At 43.0% G+C, this 21,541-nt stretch overlaps 1 protein-coding gene and 1 pseudogene across 3 annotated transcripts in view; both read left to right on the top strand.

Moving 5' to 3' along the window:
• Nucleotides 1-21,541, top strand: part of LOC126929592 (chromatin remodeling regulator CECR2) — a 196,124-nt gene that overhangs the window by 45,596 nt on the left and 128,987 nt on the right. The gene's annotated exons all lie outside the window — the stretch shown is intronic.
• Nucleotides 3,213-14,527, top strand: LOC126929242 (telomeric repeat-binding factor 2-interacting protein 1-like; annotated as a pseudogene).

Genomic DNA, 21,541 nt, shown 5'->3' with positions numbered 1-21,541 from the left:
TCGGCCTCCCAAAGTGCTGGGATTACAGGTGTGAGCCACCGCACCTGGCCTAATTTTAAGTAAGTTTTATAAAGAGAGTAACACAATGAATTCCTGTCACCCAGTGTCAGTGATTATTAACAGAATGTTAATAATCACCCAGTGAAAAGTATGCCCTCACCTCTCTTCCCAACCCAGTCTATCTCTGTCATATTTAACTCCTTTCTGTTTCCTTCTTCTGGGGTTACCTTTTTGGTTTACTTTAGTCTGTTTTCTCCCTAAGAATGTGAGTTATATCAGAGCAGGGATCTTCTCTATCCTATGCATTCTTGTATTACATTACCTAGAATTGTCCTATATATAGTAGATGTATTCAATAAATATTTTCTGAGTGAATGAATGAATGAATGAAGTAAAATTTCCAAAAGTAGGGACTGTCTTTTATCCATATTTGTATTCTGAACTGTGTCTAGTAAAGAGCCTCACACATATTCCATCAAGTGTTTGCTGTCTGCTATTTTTTTATTTTTATTTTTTATTTTTGAGACAGAGTCTCGCTCTGTTGCCCAGGCTGGAGTGCGTGGCAGGATCTTGGACATGCCACCATGCCTGGCTAACTTTTGTATTTTTAGTAGAGACGGGATTTCACCATGTTGGCCGGGCTGGTCTTGGACTCCTGACCTCAAGTGGTCTGCCCGCCTCGGCCTCCCAAAGTGCTGGGATTACAGGCGTGAACTACTGCGCCTAGCCCCGTTCACTACTTTTTTTGTTGTCACTGCCCCCCTTTACTCTAGTAGATTTGTTTACATAGCGTAAGCCTTGTCAGGATTTTTCTAATGGGGGGAGAATGGTATACTTTTCTTTCATTTACTTTCTGACCCCCCATTTGTGTAATAAAAACAAGCCTCTTTTTTTTTTTTGGCAGATTCTTGCTCTGTGGCCCAGGCTGGAGTACAGTGGCACAGTCTCGGCTCACTGTGGCCTCCACCTCCCAAATTCAAACGATTCTCCTGCCTCAGCCTCCCGAGTAGCTGGGCCTACAGATGCATGCCACCACACCCAAATAATTTTTGTATTTTTAGCAGAGATGCGGTTTCACTATGTTGGCCAGGATGGTCTCGAACTCCTGGCCTCGTGATCCGCCCGCCTCTTCTTCCCAAAGTGCTGGGATTACAGGCATGAGCCACCAAACCCGGCCAAAACAAGCTTTAATTGACTAGAAATTTTTTTTCCTTGCCAGATTCACTTGGTGGTTTTCTCTGCATGGGTAATTTATAACACTTTCTAGAAGCCCACATTTGTCTTTCTTTTCTCTGATTCATTGTTCCTAGAGCTATGGAAGGTAAAAGCTGGAAAGGATGTTAGAGATAATTTAAGTTTAACTCATAGTTTTACAGATGAGGATGTTGCCTAAGGTCATATAATAGGTAGTGAGTTGAATTGGGATTAGAACCAGTAGAGCCAAGCCTAGCAGTTAATAGGGAGCCCAAGTTTTTCACATTTACGAGTTCTGTTTTATCAGTTGGATTCTTAAGTTCTTTGTCACGACTGACCGTGTATTATATTATGCTCTTTTAGTACTTCGCATGGCCTTTAGCATTAGGCACAGAGTAATGTTTTTGGATTGAGAGAGTGATGTGAAGGCATTGCTTTAGTTGAAAATAATTTAATTTAATATTATATTTTTACCTGCCTTATGGGAAGAGACACCTGGAGGGCAAATCTTGATTACTTGTGCAATGGGTATGTAAAAAGAATTGGGAATGGGACAGATGAGATGGAGAAAATTAACAGAAGGCTGCAGATGGTGGCTTAGCACTTTGGAACGAGTCCATCAGTTCCTGCTGTCCAATCCAGTGTGAAAGATCCATCTGGGCCTCCCTTGAGTGCAAGAATGTGATGTAATGGACCTGGGATGTGCAAGCTGGGTTTCACTGAAAGTAATTATCAGGCTGGGTCGGATAGACTTGGAAATGTTAGATATAAGATACACGATGGGAAGAACTCAAGACTTGGGTTAGGCAGGTCCTTAATATAGGACCTATCTTACCATTTATCTAGTAAAGTCCAGACCCTTGGCACCTTGGTCCTTGTTTTTGTTTTTTATTAAAATATTTTACATAAATGTCAAAATTTAAAACAGCACCTTTCTCTTTCAAAAAAATTATTGTAAACATTTTAGGAAATTGAGATAAGCAAAAAGAAGAAAATAATTATAATTACCTCGAGCCTATATAGGTCTACCCATGTATACATACAGATACATGTAAAATATATCAATATATGATATACATTTTTATGGCTTTTTAAAGGTAATATATAATAAATGTTTTTCATGTTAATATGTAGATCTAATGTCACTGTAATTCGGATATGGCCATGCTGTCATTTATTGCCTGTTGTCGGACATCAAGGTTTTTTCCAATCTTAAATGGACGCCTCTGTGTAAGTGTATACATGACTCTTTCCTTAGGATGTAACTTCATAGTGAAATGTGTAATCTCAAAGTCACGTACTAGTAACTTTCTAAAATACTCTAATGGCCAGTATTCTGTAGTGTCATGGCTAATATTCTCAAAACTTCCCTTATTTCTTCTGCATGTTAAATAAACAATGATCCGTAGCTGTGGCTGCAGTTCTGTTTATTATAACTAGAAAAGACTGGGGAAGGGTCATTTCTGTTTGTTGAGTCTGGTTCCCCAAAATACAGTAATAGAAATTGGCACCATTGATTCCTGATAACGTGATTGAGTCCCGTTGGTAAAGTCACCCTGCTGCTTAGAGTTGCGTGTCATTTTCAGTTTCTAGCTTTTCTTTCCTTGTTCATTCCCTGCCCCACCCCCACACTCTTAACTACTTTGTGTGCCCGAAGCAGGCCTGGGTTTGGCTTGGCTCCCATTCTTAGGGCTAAAGAGGCCTTTGGCTCCCAGCTCCTAATTCGGTAGCATTTGCTGATTTTCACATTGTGGGGAGAGATGAAGGCTGTTTCTGCCCTCTTACCTTCACCAGAGGTAAGTGATGGCAGGTGTTGCTATGGGGTCAGAGACCAGGTAGAGAACCCCCTTTCCAGAGACTCTGCTGAAGGAAAATTAGGACTTCGGAGTTTGAGGAAACTGTCCCTTAGCCTGCCTGGAAAGCTCTTTGAAGCCATTCTTGAGTCTCCATCCGCCTCGTATTGTGTCTTTGTGTGGAGACAGGTGGCGGGCGGCCTTCTGGGTGAGGGGGATGGAACCATGACCACCTCCTTGGGAGGCATCATGCAGAGCCTTTCCTTTCTCGTGGCAGTGTGGGTGCGACCAGTCTGTGTATCTGTGCCTCCACATTCTGTTCTTTGAGGATGATGATGCTGCTTTTTTTGCAGCTAGGCTGCAGTCGGACTTCTGATTAGACATAGTTAAGTTTTCCTCAGGAGATGCCTGACATCCTCTTTAAAACTGGTCTGAGGTTGAGAGTGCCTGGCCCCCTCCTGCACCCTCTCTTGGGGCGCACACGCCTTTCTTTGGCCTTGTTGGGAATACTCTTTTGCAGAGCGTTTGGTCTCCCTGGAGTCAGTGGAGAGGCTGGTGGTGGATGAGGGTATGAACCTCCCATAAGGGGAGTAGTATCAGAAAAGTATTTTTGTGGGGAAAACACAGAGGAGAGCGAAGAAAGCAGGTTGATGGTTCTAACCTTGGAGAGTGTGGAGGAAAACAGGGTACTGACAGCATCAGAGGGCACGACATACTCCTTTGCAGGATTTCTTTGTTTCCAAGCAAATACCCTATAAGATCTGGAGTCAGTCCATTTCAATTGCTTTTAATTGTTTTGAGGCACGTTCTTAGTGTATTGCTGTGTCTTGGCCGTGATTACCTCACTTCCTTAAGCTCACTATTTCTGCTGCTGCCTGGCTTGCGGACTCCATTAACATTGTTCAGACCTGGGGATCTTAGCATCAGGGACAAGAGGTAGAGAGTCCTTCACTGCAGGACTCCACCTGTCGTCTTTCATTTGGTAGTCAGTATGACATTTTGGGCCTGCTCGCCAAACTGTTCTGTAAGCTAGATATGTGGTCTAAAGATAGTCCAAATTTCATGTGCTTGTAGAAGGAGGATTATTATTATTAATTTTTGAGACGGAGCCTCGCTCTGTTGCCCAGGCTGCAGTGCAGTGGTGCCATCTCTGCTCACTGCAAACTACTCCTCCCAGGTTCACACCATTCTCCTGCCTCAGCCTCCTGAGTAGCTGGGACTACAGGCACCTGCCACCACACCTGGCTAATTTTTTGTATTTTTAGCAGAGACGGGGTTTCACCGTGTTAGCCAGGATGGTCTCGATCTCCTGACCTCGTGATCCGCCCGCCTTGGCCTCCCAAAGTGCTGGGATTACAGGTGTGAGCCACCACACCCGGCAGAAGGAGGATTATTAATCACTCTAGATCCCTAGGAGACAGAGATTCTCAGTATTGACAGAGTTTTAAAGTGTATTGCAGGTACTTTATTACTGATTGTGAATTCCCTAAGTTGGCAAATTATATACCTAAAAAAGTTAGAGTAGATGCAAAGCTATTTTTGTAATATTCTCACTCACATTTTCACATGCTCTCTAGGACGGGAGAAAAATGGTTGGGGTGAGGCGTTGGGGACAGTGGGAGTGGATTATAGCCAATACCCCCCAAAGCCTGTGTGTGATTTATCTTGAGCCTTTCTTAGTGGTGTGCCTGTTGGGGGCATGCTTACATGTTTAAGGCATCTATTTGTCTCCAGTGATTAATTTCTGAGGTGTGGTTTATAAAGTGAGAATCAATTTTAGACAGTGTAAAATATATGATATACATTTTTACTAAATTGTCTCTTACTTGGGGCATAGGAATATGTGTAAGATGAATGGTTAATTCACTTAGAAGGCATTCGTGTTGGTGCCTTCAGTGCCTAGCGGCAGGTACTATAAAGTTATTACATGAATGAATATGAACCTTACCTGTTAACAGACATATGGTTTGTAGTCTCCATTATTGACTTTTCTTTATTTTTTCAACTGAAACGAAGTTTCTCTTCTTCTTCTTTGTTCTTCTTCTTTCTTCTTGAGACAGGATCTCTGTCGCCCAGGCTGGAATGCAGTGGCACAATCTCAGTTCACTGCAACCTCTACCTCCCAGGCTCAAGCCATCCTTCCACCTTAGCTTCCCAAGTAGCTGGGATCACAGATGGGGGTGCGCCACCTTGCCTGGCTAAATTTTGTATTTTTTTGTAGAGATGAAGTTTCGCCATGTTGCCCAAACTGGTCTCAAACTCCTGGGCTCAAGCGATCTTCCTGCCTTGGCCTCCCAAAGTGCTGGGATTACAGGCGTGAGCCACGATGTCTGGTCTACTGTTTTTTAATAGTTCATTTAAATTACTGTGCCTTTTACAGTTCGTATTTACACCATGCATAGGATAAAATGGGGAGATGTCTTAAAGTAGTGTAGGGAAGCCTCCGACAGTCAGGAAAACCCAAGTCTGGGCCTGGGTGGACCAGCACTTATTCTTACTTTTGCCTTAGGCTATCGTCATGAAATGGAAGGTTTGTGTTTCTAAGTGGGTCAGAAATTGGTTTCAGCAATTTCGGTTTATCTGTTCTTTACTTTCATCTACAAATAATTTGAGACTTTTATCTCTCTGTTGTTTGTTCATCAGTTCATCAGTCCATCAATCCGTCCATCCGTTGGTCCATTGTGTAGCATCTGCTGGAACACACCTTCCTCTTAGACTTAATTTTTTGTTCATTGGAGATTTGAGGGCTTATCACCAAATCCAGAGATCCAGGTTTCCCAGTACAGTCATGATTTCTGGGAAGAAACTGTTTTCAGGATTGTCATTAATGTTTCCAGGCCCTTCCTATTTTTGTGTTAGAATAAAATGGTGACAACATGAAGTCAGCAGTCAATGTGAAGGGAGTTGGGTGCCTTGCTTAGTGAGGTAACTTAAAGGGAACCTTTGAATATGACTCTCTAAATAGTGACAGATCTCTTATAAAATCTGTTGACATATATAGAGTTAAAAGGTAAGCTAGAGACATGAAGAAAGGAGCAGTGATTTATATTTATCACTTCCTTAAAATGATTACTAATATGGAATTTCGAATTTCTTTTTGCTTTGTGAGTCAAGAAGATGGAATATATATCTACTTTTAGTTTTTTTTTTTTCTGTACCTTTATTGTCGCTGACCTTTTTTTGTATTTGTTTCCTTTGCCCTCAGATATTGACAAATTGCATCCTCCTCATTAATGCTCTGAATGATAAAATGGGTAAAACCAAATAGGATATGTTGGTTAGGATTTTGGTCCCACAATCTAGGCTATGGGGGTTCAAATCTTGATCATACTATTATTATTATATTGTTATTTTGAGACAGAGTCTTGCTCTGGTGGCCCAGACTGGAGCACAGTGGCACCGTCTTGGTGGGTTCAAGCAATTCTTGTGCCTCAGCCTCCCTGGTAGCTGGGATTACAGATGCCCACCACCACGCCCAGGTAATTTTTGTAATTTTAATAGAGACAGGGTTTCACTGTGTTGGCCAGGCTGGTCTCGAACTCCTTACCTCATGATCCACCCAGCCCGGCCTCCCAAAGTGCTGGGATTACAGGCGTGAGCCACCACACCCGGCCTACTTGTTTTCTTTTTAAATAAATAAAGCACCATTGGATACCAAATGTGCGCATTTATGATTATATCCATATAGTAATTCCTTAAAAGTGTCACGGTATGAATCTTTTTAAAGTCTCTTGATACGTATATCACACTGATATTGTTGTCAGATTCGGGTTTGTTTTTTTTTTACGACAAAGGGACTTAAAAAAAGTCTTTTAAGAATTTAACTTTATCACATATAGTGGTAGATGTTTTACCCTTGCTAGTTCTTGAAGAAACTTATTTTTCGATTGGCTTTACTCCATGTGTTTCCCAAGTTTCTGTTGTAGGCATCTGAATAGAAATGGCATTTAGATAAATTTAAATGTAGGCCTACCACAACCATTGACTGGCACTATCTTTATAACAACTTAAAAAGCTGTACTTAGTGAAAGTAATATTAATCACTGTCTAGTTTTGACAAGACTTGTAAAAAGGGAGGAAAAAATAATTAGGTTAAAAGTGTTATTGCTACTATTTCTGCTTAGGATGAAAAGTAAAATTGTGGCTCTCTGGAATTTACTTGGAAGCGGATCTTCTGGATAGCTGAGATTTCCATATAGTGGAGTTTACTACTGTTTACTGCTTGTGGCCTGGAAAAAAATTTTTTTTAATTGATACGGGATTTCGCTTTGTTGCCCCAGGCTGCCCTCCAACTCCTGGCCTCAAGCTATTCACATGAGTAGCTGGGACTATAGGCAGCATTCCACAACACCCAGCCTGGCCTCTTATTTTATTTTAGTATTTTTTTGAGACAGACCCTTGTTTTTCACCCAGGCTGGAGTACAGTAGCGTGATCTTGGCTCACTACAACCTCTGCCTCCCGGGTTCAAGGGATTCTCATGCCTCAGCCTCCCTAGTAGCTGAGACTATAGACACGTGCCACCACGCCCAGCTAATTTTTTGTATTTTTAGTAGAGACAGGATTTCACCTGACTCTGATTGGTCAGGCTGGTCCTGAACTCCTGACTTCAAGTCATCGAGCTGACTCGGCCTACAGAAGTGCTAATATTACAGGTGAGAGTCACTGTGCCCGGCCCTCAATTTAAAATTTTCTGCTTTTGAGAAGCATCTTGATAGAACATATTATACTTCTTATCCTTAAAAAAAACACACACACACAAAAACCGATAATCTTTGAGGTATAATTTGTATACAATTAATTACACAGATTTTAAGTATACAGTTGAGTTTTGACAACTGTATACAAGTGTATAACCACCACCCCCCAAAAAATATAAATCATTTTCATTCCCCAAGAAAGTTCTCTCATGGCCTGTGCAGTCAAATCTGGCCCACCACACATACCCTGCCCCAGGCAGTGGCTGATCTGATTACTCTCACTACAGATAAATTTGTCTGTCCTGGAAAATAGGTGGATTCATACCATATGCAGTCTGTCTTGTCCTTCCCAGGCTAATGTATGGGATATACTTTTATCTAGTCCCAGTAATTGTGCATCCTGAAGCCTGTGTGTTCCTGCCCTGCGCGGTAGCCTAGTGGTTCATTTTCGTACTCTTGAGCTGTCTATGTCTTTGCCTGGAACTGTAGTTGCCCCACAGTTAGATACTGGGAGAGGGAGGTTTCTATTGCGCCTCATGTCAGAAACCAACTCCTTTTTACTTGCATCCTTCCACATACACTTTCCTAATAGTTTTGCTTCTGTTATAATTAGCTGTGAGCTGTGCAACCATGTAACTAAGTATTATTTAGTCTTTCTGGTCTCCAGATGAGCTATATAAAAATGAGGTTAGGTCAGTCTCGCTGTGTGCCAGGCACTGGTGAGGGGCAGCTCCTCTGGTGCCCGGCATCAGACATGGCAGAGGCGATGGATTTGGGCAGAGATCCCAGTGGACCCATCTATTCCTGGACTCTGTTGGAGAGAGGGAGGAGGGCAGCTCCGTGTCCTTCCACGTGGGGCCCAGCCCGGCCGAGCTCATCCTGCAGGGTGGCCGCACTGTCGGTCCAGGAGCCTGGGAGGTGCGGGCGGAAGCCTTGGGCCACTTCATCTCCACAGGGTGCATCCTAGACTGGTGGAGCGCAGCGCAGCGAGAGGCTGGAGCTGGAGCCTGTTGGCTGGGCCCCGCCTCGCCTCAAGGGACACTACTGGGAGGCAAAGCCTGATGCGGATGACCTGGCCGTCCTGACCAACGTGAGGGAAAACGCCTGCTCGCCAGCTCTATCCCCAGCAGCCCTTGTGGAGAGCTCGCCCACGCAGCCCTGGTGGCGGGGCCAGGAGCACCAGCGCTTGCCAGGGGGCGCCCGGGGCGCGCCTCCTCCCGGAAGCTCCAGCGGAAGACCCGAGCGGGCCGCCGGGCCGCGGATAACTGCAACCGCAGAGAGAGAGAACTCGAGATTGGCCTGAAGGAAGAACCTGTGAAGGAAGAAATCCAGGAGAGCGAAGGAGCGGTGGAAAAGATGCTTGCAGAAGCCACCCGGGAGTTGGAGGAGGTGGTGGTGGATGAGAGCCCTGATTCTGAAATACACTGAACAATGTGTGATGATGATCCCCCACGCCTGAGGAAGACTCAGAAACAGGAAGAGGAAGAAAGTTTCTCCACCGGAGGTGGGAGCTGCCATTATGATCATTCTGCAGTTAATGGAGAAGTGTAACTTGGATCTATCGACAGTTACACAGGCCTTCCTAAGCAATGGTGGTGAGCTGAAGGCTGCTTCCTGCCTCCTAGCATCCGGTCAGAGCTGATGGATAACCCATTTGGTCCCAACAAGATGACATAGATTTGCAAAAAGATGACGAGGATAGCAGAGAGGCACTGGTCAAAAAATTGGGTGCTCAGAATGTAGCTCAGAGGATTGAGTTTCGAAAGAAATAATTGGCAAGATAATGAGAAAAGAAAAAAAGTCATGGCAGATGAGGTGGTTAAAAAAAAATTGTGGCCATTGAACTTTAGAGAGTTCTTGCATTGAAACTGGCCCTTATCTTCTGGCCATTGCTGCTGTTGCTCTGTGAGTCCTAGATTTTGTAGCCAAGCAGAGTTGTAGAGCGGGGGATAAAAAGAAAAGAAATTGGATGTATTTACAGCTCTCCTTGAGCAAGTATCAATATTTATGAAAGGAGAATTTAAACCAGAGAAGAGGAGGTGTACATAGCAGTAATCCTTTGTTGGAATGGAACCGTTGATGTATTAGTGACAAAGTCAGAGGAAGTTTAGGGGGCATAGGCCATTTCAGGCAGCATACGTAATCTCCTACCCTTTGGCAGAAGCTCCTTTAGATTGTGATAGATTCCAAATAAAGAATTCAGAAATAGGGGAAGATTTAATTATTAGGCCTTAAACATGGATTATCCCCAGACCCTTGTCATTTCTCTCAGTGAGCTCTGATTTCTAGACTGCTTTGAAAACACCATATTCATTTTGCTAACTTAGTATTTGGGGACCCTGTTCCTTGGCTGTTCTTTACTTGGAACCCTTCTCAGTCAAGTCTGCAGGATGTCTTTCTTTACCCACCACTCACTCAATTTTGTTTAAAACAGTTGCACGCAACCCTAAGGAGTCTCAAGAATAATCTTACTTGGTTTATGTGTTATTTATTGAGCATAGTTTGTCCCAGCCGTTGTGTTAAATCATAAAAATTAGTGGATTGACTCCACTTTGTTGTGTTGTTTTCATTATTGAAAATAAATGTAACTTTGTATTTGAAAAAAAAAATAAGGTTATGATATGGGATGATAAAACAGTAAAGTTATACTTCAGTGTTTTGATTTAGGGCTTTTCTCCTCATCTTATTGACACTTTTATCACTTTAATGTTTATCCACATGCATTTATCACTTTATTATTATCTTCAATAAACTTTAGTTTCTAGAAAAGTTTTAGATTTGCAGCAAAAATGGAAAGGAAGGTACAGAGATTACATAACTTCTATTGCTCCTGTCCCTTACCCGCATCGATAGGTATTGTGAGGACCTTATAATAATGATAGTCCTAATTCTTTCCTCCCATTCCTGTATTGTTGCTGCCCGTCATTTCACTTAGATATATGTATAAGTACACATCAGTGTATATAATAAAATACATTGTTGCCATTACTATTTTGAACACACCCATTAGCTAAGGTTTTTTTTTTTTTTTTTTTTTTTTTTTTTTTTGGAGACAAGGAGTCTCGCTCTGTCGCCCGGGCTGGAGTGCAGTGGCCGGATCTCAGCTCACTGCAAGCTCCGCCTCCCGGGTTCATGCCATTCTCCTGCCTCAGCCTCCCGAGTAGCTGGGACTACAGGCGCCTGCCACCTCGCCCGGCTAGTTTTTTGTATTTTTTATTAGAGACGGGGTTTCACCGTGTTAGCCAGGATGGTCTCAATCTCCTGAGCTCGTGATCCGCCCGTCTCGGCCTCCCAAAGTGCTGGGATTATAGGCTTGAGCCACCGCTCCTGGCCTAAGAATTTTTTTTTAAAGTTTTTATTTCAGCCTCATTCATTCTCCACTGCTTTTTCTTTGTGTGGATCGGAGTTTCTGACCTATATCATTTCCATTCTCTCAAGATTTTTCTTTGGCTAGGCACGGCGGCTCACGCCTGTAATCCCAGCACTTTGGGAGGCTGAGGTGGTGGATCACAAGGTCAGGAGTTTGGATCAGCCTGGCCAACATAGTGAAACACCGTCTCTACTAAAAATACAAAAAAATTAGCCAGTCGTGGTGAGAGGTGCCTGTAATCCCAGCTACTCAGGAGGCTGAGGCAGGATAATTGCTTGAACCCAGGAGGTGGAGGTTGCAGTGAGCCGAGATCGCACCATTCCACTCCAGCCTGGGCGACAGAGCGAGACTCCCTCCGTCTTGCACTGGGTGTTAGGCTCTGATAAAACCCCATCCCTACTTAAAAAAAAAATTTTTTTTTTAAATTTCTTACAAGGCAGGTCTACATATCTCGATTGTTGTTTCAGAAAGTCTTTATTCTCTTCCACTACACAAGGATACTTTGGCAGGGTACAGAATTCTAGGTTGGTGGGTTTTTTCTCTCATCACTTTATTTGACTCCACTCTTGTCTTGCTTGCCTGGTTTCCGAGAAGTCAGATATATTGTAATCCTTATCCTCTATAGAAAAGGTGTTTTTTTTCCCCCCTTTGGCTTCTTGCAGGATGTTTTCTTTCTTTTCTTTATGTGTATTTTTCTGTAGTTTGAATATGACATGTTTAGAATAGTTTTGTTTTGTTTTTGCTCTTGTTTTTGTTTTGAGACGGAGTCTCACTCTGTGGCATAGGCTGGAGTGCAGTGGCACAATCTTAGCTCACTGCGACCTCCACCTCCTGGGTTCAAGCAGTTCTCCTGCCTCAATCCCCCGAGTAGCTGGGATTACAGGCACACGCCACCATGCCTGGCTCATTTTTTGTACTTTTAGTAGAGACAGAGTTTCACTGTGTCAGCCAGGCTGGTCTTGAACTCCTGACCTCAAGTGATCTGCCTGCCTCAGCCTCCCAAAGTGCTGGGATTACAGGCATGAGCCACCGCGCCTGGCCTTAGAGTAGTTTTTTGAGCATGTATTGTGCTTGGTGTTCTCTGAACTTCCTTAGATCTGTGGTTTGGTGTCTTGACATTAATTTGGATACATTTTCAGTCGTTGTTTCAAATATTTCTTCTCTTCCTTTCTTTTCCTCTTGGTATTTTCATTGTGTTTATATTACACCTTTGGTAACTGTCCCAGAGTTCTTGGGTATTATCTTCTGCTTTTTTGTCATTGTTTTCCTTTGGTTTTCAGTTTGTATTGATACATCCTTAAGCTGAGAGATTCTTTTTTCGGTGGTGTCCAGTCTCCTAATGAGCCCATCAGTGGCATTCTTCGTTTCTGTCATGATGCTTTGCGCTGTGGCTCTTTTCATTTTTTCTTAGAATTCCCATCTCCCTGCTCACACTGCCCACCTGTTCCTGCAAGCTGCCTACTTTCTCCGTTAGAGTCCTTCATGTTAATCAGAGTTGGTTTCAGTTTCCCGCCTCATAATTCCACTTCCCTGCCCTCTCTCAGTCTGGTTTCGATGAGTCTGGTTTGATGCTTGTTCTGTCTCTTCACGCTATTTTTTGCCTTTTAGTGTGCCTTGCAGTTTTTCTTGGTAGTTGGACAGGATGTACTGGGTGAAGTAGGCCTTTAGCAATGTGGTGGTGAGGGGTGGGAAAGGGGGAAGCGTTCTTTAGTCTTGGGATTAGGTCTCAGCCTTTTAGTGAGCGCCTGCCTCCGGATGGTGAACTTCACACATGCATCTCCGTTATCCCCCCACCCCTCGTGGGACAAGATGGCTAGAGCAGACTGGAGTTGGGAATTCCCTTCCACTGGGTCAGTTAGGCTCTGATAAAACCCCATCTCTACTAAAAATACAAAAAAATTAGCCGTGTGTGGTGGCACGCGCTTGTAGTCCCAGTTACTCGGGAGGCTTGAAACCAGGAGGTGGAAGCTGCAGTAAGCCAAGATCGTGCCACTGCACTCCAGTCTGGGCCACTGAGCGAGACTCCATCTCAAAAAAGAAAAAAAAAATTAAGTGCTCTGGCCTGTTTCAGAATGGCTCCTTTCCAGGATGGTCTCCTCCTTCTGGCAAGAGAGGATTTTTCTCTGATATTCACCATGATAACCTGGTAGAACTCCAGAGGTAAATCTTAGAAGAGCTGCCCCCTGTACACCATGAGTGGGTTCCCCTGGAGTTTTTAGCTCTCAGATTTGTTCACACTGAGGCACTGGTTCCCTTGCAGGTTTCTTCTCTGGTCAGTTGTGATACTCTGTATTCTCCGCTGTCTCCAGGTTTTGGCATTGTGATTTGCCCTGTGACCTCATCTCTTTGAGGAATCTAAGAAGACTTGTGTCTTCAGTGTGTTTACCTTGTTACTTGTTAAGTCGGACTTCCAAACTCCTCAGTGTCTCACACACTGAACCGGAAGCCCATTTAGCACTGTTTTAAAGCCTCACTATGCATAAATAATACTTTGCCTTTTCCACCTTAATCTTTTCCACTGTTTTTTTGTTTTTCGTCACTGTGCACCTTCTATTCAGAACCTATAGCTCTTGAGATCTTGTCATTGTCAGCACATCTTAAAATATTTTTGTATTATGGTATCAGAATATGCTAAGGAATTAAATGAACTTTGAGAAGATAATTGTTACCTACCAGGCTGGTCTTGAGCTCCTGGGTTCAAGCAATCCTCCTCCCTCAGCCTCCCCAAGTGCTGGGATTACAGGTTTGGGCCACCCCACCCAGCCATGGTTACTTTTTTTTTTTTTTTTTTTTAAGTTTGGTAAAGTTTTAGTGACCAAGTCTAAGAGTTGGAGCGAGTAGGGATTACGGGATTACTCGGTTAGCAGGCTCTGGGAATCCCATGGTCATGTAGAAAAAGGGATTCCTCCACAATGGGGAGTGTGGGCATCTCCCTCAGTCACAGACACACCTTGAGACATCTCTCCACACTTGGGCCACCTTCACAGACCCTGGCCGGAGTCGATGGGCAAAGCTGTAACAGTGATGCCATTTAGCATTGCCTGGTATTCATCGTCCAGCACCGTGATGTGGAGCTCAAATACTCTGCCGTCCTCAAAGGGCATATTGTTGGATGTCTCCTCACGCTTCCAGGCCCACACTCATGGCTGTTCATGATCACCCAATGGCCAGAGTACACTCAGGAATGGAAGGCGATGATGTCTGAGTGCTCACCCGTCCCCGTCTGGAAATGCACCTGTAGCTGTGTGTTGTCGATGAAAGGGAGGATCAGTGTCCCTCTCTCCAGCAAGAACCAGTATACAAGGACACAGGCCGTGTGTAGGGCACGGGCAATGGTGATATTGTTGTCTCCCTCTGGGTGGCTCCTCTGAATTGTGATCGGTCTTCTCCATGGTTACTTTCAAAGCCGTGTTTTTGCCCTAGACATTAATGTAAGAAATATTTATTGCTTGCTTTTTACTAGGTGTTTTTCCAGACAAGAGGTTGAAGACAAGGCGGAGTCCTTGCGTTTCAGATTGATAGAATCTAATATCTAAAATTCAGGCTTATTTCTTTACAGTGTCTATTCTGGAAGCTTGGCTTTTATGTTAACTGTGCATTTACTTGCCTTATAAAAAATGCTAAGAAAGTGTCTTGTGCTTGTTTTCTTCTCACTACTTATGGTTTGTTATTTTGTTTAGTAAATTTGTTGGGAAAGATGAATGTGGTTGCTTCTCCTTTTAGAGTCCAAGTGTAGTGTGGTACGGTCTTCAGAGGTTATAAATTGCGTCTAGTATGTGAGGAAGAGGATCTTAATCGCATGTATGTGAACACAGGAATGATTTTTGGTGTAAGAACAAGTGTGCTTCGAGCCGTCAATCTGCCTTCTGTTCTGGACCTATTTGGTCTCATGTTTTCTTGTGCTTTGTAATTCTTACTTTCAGTACATATTTATTGAGGGCCTATAACATGTCCGGTTTTAGATGCTGAGTATAGGAAGTCAAATAAGTCAAATAAGTTAAAGACAACTAAACTACTGTGTGGGCTCTGATAGGAATAGGACTATGCAAAAGGATACCTTGGGCACACAGAGCAAATACATCTAAATGAGGCTTGGGAGTGAGAACGGCTTCCCAGGACAGCAGAGCTTGAGTTAAATGTTGAAGAAGCAAGTGTAGGAATTAGCTTGGGCAGAGTTGATGGGTCTTAGAGGAGAAGCAGCATTCTAGACACTGGAAACTGTTTTGACTCTTGGTTTCTAGTCTAGGCGGATAGACCAAGGGTCTAATCTAGAGATAAACCAGATAGGAGGTTAACATTTAATTAAATGCGAGATGATGATGACTCTGAACTAGACTGGTGACAGTGGGAATAAAGAATAGGGGCCGTAAAAGAGATGTTAAAGAGAAAGGAAAAGAGATAAGATCCACAGAAACTGGTGAGTAGTTCAAAGTGGGAGTGTGGGAAAGGCTTCGGTGCTCCTTCCCAGAATTCTGCTTTGGGTGGCTGAAATACAGACGAATTTTCTTTTTAACCATGTATCAAGCTAAGGGATTAGTAAATAAACCCTCAGGTAGCCATCATATATATAGCTTCAGCAGTTTCCAAGGGAAGGCCAGTCTTGTTTTACCTGTTTCCCCCCTTCCCAGATTATTTGAAGCAAATGCCAGACATCATATCATTTCATCCGTGAATATATCCATTTGTCTGTCCAAAAGACACTGGTCTTTAAAAAAACAAAAACCCGCAATACATGATCACACATAAAAAGATGAAACAGAATTCCTTAATGTTGTCAAATTTCATATTTCCATAGTAGTCCTCCCTACTTTTTACAATTTGTTTAAAGTCACATTCAAATAAACTCCATATGTTGTAAATGGTTCTGTTCTTTTAATTTTTTATTTATTTATTTATTTATTTATTTTTTTGAGACGGAGTCTCGCTCTGTCGCCCAGGCTGGAGTGCAGTGGCCGGATCTCAGCTCACTGCAAGCTCCGCCTTCCGGGTTCCAGCCATTCTCCTGCCTCAGCCTCCCGAGTAGCTGGGACTACAGGCGCCGCCACCTCGCCCGGCTAATTTTTTGTGTTTTTAGTAGAGACGGGGTTTCGCCGTGTTAGCCAGGATGGTCTCGATCTCCTGACCTTGTGATCTGCCCGCCTCAGCCTCCCAAACTGTTGGGATTATAGGCGTGAGCCACCACGCCCGGCCTCAGTCCTTTTTTATTCTATAGTTTTCCCCTTTTTCTTGCAGTTTATGTTTTGGAGAAACCACGTTTCTCTTTTTCTGTAGATTTTCCCAGCTTGGAAGTTGCTGATTTTATCTCCATTGAATCATTTAACATGTTCTTCTGTTCCCTCTATGTCCTGTAAATTGGTGGTTAAATTTGATCAGATTCAGATTTATGTTGGGGGAACACAATTTTTTTTTATAATTGTACTTTAAGTTCTAGGATACATGTGCAGAACGTGCAGGTTTGTTACATAGGTATACGTGTGCCATGTTGGTTTCCTGCACCCATCAACTTGTCATTTACATTAAGTACTTCTCCTAATGCTAACCCTCCCCCAGCCCGCCCGCCCCCCGACAGGCCCCTGTGTGTAATGTTCCCCACCCTGTGTCCATGTGTTCTCCTTGTTTAATTCCAGCCTAAGAGTGAGAACGTGCGGTGTTTGGTTTTCCGTCTTTGTGATAGTTTACTGAGAATGGTGGTTTCCATCTTCATCCATGTCTCTGCAAAGGACATGAACTCATCCTTTTTTATGGCTGCATAGTATTCCATGGTGTATATGTGTCACATTTTCTTTATCCAGTCTGTTATTGATGGACATTTGGGTTGGTTCCAAGTCTTTGCTATTGTGAATAGTGCTGCAATAAACATACATGTGCATGTGTCTTTATAGTATCATGATTTATAATCCTTTGGGTGTATACCCAGTAATGGGAGCGCTGGGTCAGATGGTATGGTGTCAGAATTTATTCCTTCTGCTGGGTTCTTGGTCTCGCTGACTTCAAGAATGAAGCCGCGGACCTCATGGTGAGTGTTACAGCTCTTAAAGGTGGCACGTCCAGAGTTTGTTCCTTCTGTGGGTTCGTGGTCTCGCTGACTAAAGGAGCGAAGCCGCAGACCCTTGCGGTGAGTATTACAGCTCTTAAAGGTGGTGTGGACCCAAAGAGTGAGCAGCAGCAAGATTTATTATGAAGAGCTAAAGAACAAAGCGTGGAAGGGGACGAGGGCGGGTTGCGGCTGCTGGCTCGGGTAGCCAAGCTGGTGGTGTGAGATGGTATCTCATTGTGGTTTTGGTTTGCATTTCTCTGATGACCAGTGATGATGAGCATTTTTTCATGTGTCTGTTGGCTGCATAAATGTCTTCTTTTGAGAAGTGTCTGTTCATATCCCTTGCCCACTTTTTGATGGGGTTGTTTTTTTCTTGTAAATTTGTTTAAGTTGTTTGTAGATTCTGAATGTTAGCCCTTTGTCAGATGGGTAGATTGCAAAAATGGGGGAATACAAATTCTTAATGGATGGCGATGGAAGTAGTCACATAATGTCTGCTGTCTCTGAGATGTGAGCAGACATTGATGGTTATTGCCTAGATCCTAAATCCATTATTTTCTAGGGCTTGCACAGTGGCGATTTTTTTCTTTTTTTAGCATTAGTACCTTCAGAGTGCACAGTACTTACACAATGGCAATAATTTAATTTTTGGTCATTCATTTTTCAAAGATAACTGGAATATCTTTATAAACAGAAACTTCTTACCAAACATTTGATTATCCCAAATACGGTTCAAACAAGTAAGATAAAATCATGTTTATTCCCCCCTTATTTCATAGTAAAAGTTTTCAAAATATTGAGTTTGTTCCTAGTGAAAAATACTGTTTCTTTTTCTTTCGTTCGTTCTTTTAAAACTGAAATTAAATAGAGACCTGGTCTCCCTATGTTGCCTAGGCTGATCTTGAACCCCTGGGCTGGAATGGTCCTCTTGCCTCGGCCTCTGAAAGTGCTGGGATTACAGGCGTGAGCCACTGCACCCGGATGAGAAAAATAATGTTTTTCTCTGTGTGTGTGCGTGCGTGTGACTGTGCATGTACGTGTGTGTGCACGTGTACCCGTGTGTGTGTGTGCGTGCATGTGTGTGTCTGTGCGTGTGAGCGTGCGTGCATGTGTACATGTATAAAGGCAGCAGAGTCATGTGAGAATGCTTAGGGAATAGGCGCGGTGGGGAAATGTGCTCAAGAGAGACAAATGTTTGGAGTGGCCTCTAGGAGGACAGGAGAGGGGTTGTGGAGCTTGGTTGATGATGGAGATAGCTTATAGTGGTATCGGTGTACATGTGTGAGTCTACTGGTTTTTATTGTTCTAGTGCTCAGATAACTGCCTAGGAGAACATATAAATGCTGTAATTGTTCATCAGGGTTGGGATTTTGCATGGAGTCGTGAAAGAAGGATTGGTGGGGTAGAGGAGAATCTGGAATCATGGGGAGAACGACTGAAGTGACTGATCATGGTGGCAGGGGGACGGTCTAGGGTGGATATGTAGAGAAATGCACAGTGGTTGGTACAAAGAAGGTCCTCAGTCAATATATGGTAGAATTAATAGGTGAAGGGAACTAATAGATTGGAAGAAAACATAGTATTACAAGGACTAGAGATTCCAGTGTAGTCAGAATAGGTATTTTGGATATGGATGACATGCGACATAGTAAGATAAAAGACAGGAGGTGAGGATTTGAGAGCAGGGCATATGAAGATCGCACAGGGAGGCCGGGCGCGGTGGCTCACACCTGTAATCCCAGCACTTTGGGAAGCCGAGGTAGTCGGATCACTTGAGCCCAGGAGTTCAAGACCAGCCTGGCCAATATGGCAAAACCCCATCTCTACCAAAAAAAAAAAAAAAAAGAGATCTCACAGGGACAGCATCTCTGGATTAGCTTATGTAGAGTAAGTTATATCAATGGGGGTTGACTTATGGAAGATAAAAAGGAACTGTACAGCGTTAGATGAGTTCTAAGTAAGGATTTCACAACCATTTAGGTTGATGGTGGGAGGGAGAGAAGGAGATTACAGCTTATTATAAAGAAACGGGTAGGTTGGTGAATAACAGGGAGAAGCAGAGAACTAGAGCTTGATTGCATGAGCCTCAAAAGATGTTTTCATTCATGGTCAGAGTGGCAGTAAGAAGTCCTGTACGGCCAGTGGAAGACTAAGCCACCATTAGTCTGGTCTCTAGGGAAGGACTTTCTCCTTAGGAGAAAAAATAGTTTAGTTACAATAAAGAGAAGGAGAATACTGCCAAATTGCTATGTATAGAGGTTAAACCCCCACCAGCATGGAGTTTATACCCCCACCAAGTGTATGAGAGTATTCATTTCCTATGTGGGACATTCTTTACCACAGGGCTGATGATAGTTTTCCTTTTTATTAGATTTACAATTGGTACATTGGAACTTGATTCACATCATTCTGTATTCAGAGTCTGGCTTCTGAAATGCTGCTGTTGTCGTTTTATCTGCATTACTTCTTTCATAGGTCAGGCCTCTTACAGTTGTCAAACTTCTGTTGAGCTCTATATGAAAAATGCACATAACCTATACCCGCATTTGTTTAGCAAAATGGTGTGCAGGGGTTCCTGGTGAACATTGCAAAATGTGTATCTATAGTAGTGGCCCTACCTTTCTGCGCCCTCCCTCTCTTCCCACATGTCCTTTGGCCATCCTTCCATCTGGCACGCTTATTCTGCCCCCTAATTCTTCAAGATGCTCCATCAGCCAATTTATCCTCCGTCAGCCCTCGTAGTTCATCACACTCAATTATCTCTAACCCTCTCCCACCTCCATCCCCACCACACACCCCAGTGCCCCTGCCTCTCAGGGTGTGATTGATTTTCCTTCTCCTTCTGCCAGCTTTCTCTCTGGGTTAGACTGCCCTGTCAGATTGCAGTGCTGAGGAAAGAAGTGTTCCATCCTAAGCCTCACTTGTACTCTGTACAGCTGGAGTTGTTTCTCAGCATCCAGCCAAGGCTTCTTTGAAAACACTCACTGGGGAGAAGCACAAGGTTGCATCATCCCCTGTGGGTCACGGCTGCAGTGTCTCTTGCTGGTTTTAAAAACAGTTCGCTCCTTGGCTCTCAAATGACCCTTGAAACAATCGCATTGGCTACGTAAGTCATAATAGTTATAGTCAATCATTGCCTACTATTTATATATATTTAATTATTTGCCATAATTATGCTAATGCATATCATTAAACCAGATTAACTCTGTTAGTTTTATTTGATCACAACAGTGATCTGTGAGTGCTCTGTCCACAACTTAAAGGGAATCCTGGGGAACCTGACAGTGTTGATCTTTTGCTAGCTTCTGAATGCTCTATCTGTTTTTGCTAAAGCTGGGGTAAAAAAGAAAACCCTGAAATTCGAGTACCCGTTTAATCAGGCACTTAATATACCTTATTTCATTTAGCTCTTACAACTCTGATGTATGTAGGACTGTTATTTCTTTTACAGGTCAAGAAACTGAAACTTACGGTAATTAATTGAACTATTCTGGTCTTGAGGATATTTGGTTTTGAGCTATTTCAAATGAAGACAATAATACCTCACAAGATTGATGGGAGGATTATAGTGTATATGTAAAACATGAGTCATTGTGCCTGACACAGCAGTTGTTGTACATACATGTTTCCTGTTCTCAGTAAATTTATGGTATAGAACACTCTTCAAAACATTATATATTTTGTTTGAACTTCGTCATCTCTAAAAGTGATCCATTCCATCAGGAGCTATGGCATAAAATTGTTTGCACACAGATCTTGAATAACTACCAGCAGTTCCTTGCTTTTATATACTACTGTTTCACCTGAATTCAATATATTAAAATAGGAGCATAGAAAACTATATTTATATTTTGAATAGTATCATTGGAGCATTACTTAAAATGGAAAAAAAAAAAAAGACGTGGTAATTCTTACTGATGCCTGTTGTAGCATCAAACATGTTCTCTGGTATCCCTTGTATTTTTTCACAGATTTTTTTGGGGGAGGGGCGCGGCTTATTGAGATATTCACAAACCGTACAGTTAACTCACTTGAAGTCTACAGTTCAGTGGTTTTAGTATATTTAGAGTGCGTAGCCATGACCAGAGTCAATTTTAGAACATTTTCATGTTCTAAACCCTTCAGCAAGCACACTCCACTCACTTTTTTCCCCGTCCTCTGGAAACCACTGAGCTTTGTGCCTGTGTGGATTTGCCCCCTGTGGACTTTCCTATAAGTGGAATCATACAGCCACACTGTGGCCCTTTGTGCCTGGCCTTTTCACTTAGCAGAATGTTTTTATGGTTTATTTATGTTGTAGCAGGTCTTAGTACTTCATTCCTTTATTGCCAGATACCGTTCCGTTGTATGACTGATACCACATTTGGTTCATCTGTTCATCAGTTGTTGGACATTTGGGTTGTTTCTACTTTTTGGCTATTATCCATAATACTGCTATGAATATTCCTG

This window comes from Macaca thibetana, chromosome 10 (genome assembly GCF_024542745.1).
Source record: "Macaca thibetana thibetana isolate TM-01 chromosome 10, ASM2454274v1, whole genome shotgun sequence".
NCBI classification, from domain to species: Eukaryota; Metazoa; Chordata; class Mammalia; order Primates; family Cercopithecidae; genus Macaca; species Macaca thibetana.
The sequence above is the reverse complement of the archived record's forward strand: the minus strand, read 5'-3'. Positions and strand labels throughout refer to the sequence as shown.